The sequence below is a fragment of the Schistocerca piceifrons genome, chromosome 6, assembly GCF_021461385.2.
Source record: "Schistocerca piceifrons isolate TAMUIC-IGC-003096 chromosome 6, iqSchPice1.1, whole genome shotgun sequence".
Classification (NCBI taxonomy): domain Eukaryota; kingdom Metazoa; phylum Arthropoda; class Insecta; order Orthoptera; family Acrididae; genus Schistocerca; species Schistocerca piceifrons.
In genome coordinates this window covers 87,874,822-87,876,287 of record NC_060143.1, presented here as the reverse complement: position 1 = coordinate 87,876,287, position 1,466 = coordinate 87,874,822, and positions in this window count along the sequence as shown.

Here is a 1,466-nt window from a genome sequence, read left to right as displayed (position 1 = left end):
TACTCGACGGGTCACGTCTGATCTGCAATAAACAATGCTTTTTGTCACAACGAACTGCATCACAACGACTATAATGGAAATAGGAAATGGACATGCTTATGTATCAATCACGTTGTTATACAGCGATGTTACTGTGATAAAAAAAAAAAACTTTACCACGACAACACTAACCTGTGAAAAATTATTGTGCAGCAGATGAATATAATCTGTAATAACGACACGATGTGTATAGGTCAACGCACCTGAAACAAAAAGACATTTTTCTTTGAAGCATTTCATTGCAATACTATGTAACTAAGAACATTCAACAATCTAAAGTTGTATTGCATTATAACAAATATTGTAATTTTAAAACTAAGTTACCTGTCATAGAATGTAGTCTTCATATGTAATCTGGTGGAATATTTTCTTTGTGCAACGACTAAGAAATGGGCGCGCACACGAACAATATGAACTGCAATACTGTGCCGCGTGATCTAAATTTACGATATAACGGCAGTGCCGGAGTCACACAGACGCTTCTGCGCATGCGCGCACTCTATTTTGCCAACATAAGAACTTTTACGGCGCACGCGCGTCATTCAAATTTTGTATATAATATACAGTATAATGTAAGTCATGTAAATAGTTGTAGATAACTTAGATTTTCTTGTGCCTTTAGGTGATTGCTCGCCTGCAGGTGTGTCCTTTCGCCTCGCAATTCAGGGGGCAATATAAAGGCACATTTGCATGCCGTGCGTGAGTTTCCTCGGAAACGCGAAATCTTAATTAAATAATTAATCTATGACAAATAAATAAAGCCTATGGCACAGAACTGCAGCGCTGTGTCGCTGATAAAACAAAAACACAATTACGATACTCTTATGTTTCTTTAAGAAGGAGAGGTCTTGGACAAGTGGTGCGGGAAGCACGTATATCTCATTGACTGGCACACCGCCATATTTGATGTTATATAAGAACACTGCGAGTTGCAATCTTACTAGGCACTCGATTCTGTAAAGAATTTATATTTATGAAATAGACAGTCACCTCTGTACGACGTATTGACATGGCCGGCAAATTATTCTAATATTGAGATTTAGATTTGAGTCCGCACCTACCGCAGCAGTCTTTGGAAACGATTAAGTCCGATTATTTGAGTCTTATTTCACGGTCAACTACGAATAACATTACATTTACGAAAAAGCCATTGTCAAGCGTCTGATACCGAATAATTAAACGTCCACGTTCCGGATAAGCAAATATTAATTACATCCAATCACTATCATTAATAAATAATATTTTATTTTATTTTATTTATTTTATAAGTGTCTCCCCCAACCAGCGAACCCGTCGTCATTCACGTTGCGCCGACAATTCTGTCAAACCTCACTTTCTAAGCAAAGATGAGTATTCATTTAGAACAAATAGACAAACATAACTCCAAACAGATGTCATACATATGATTAAAAAGAAAAAAATTACCT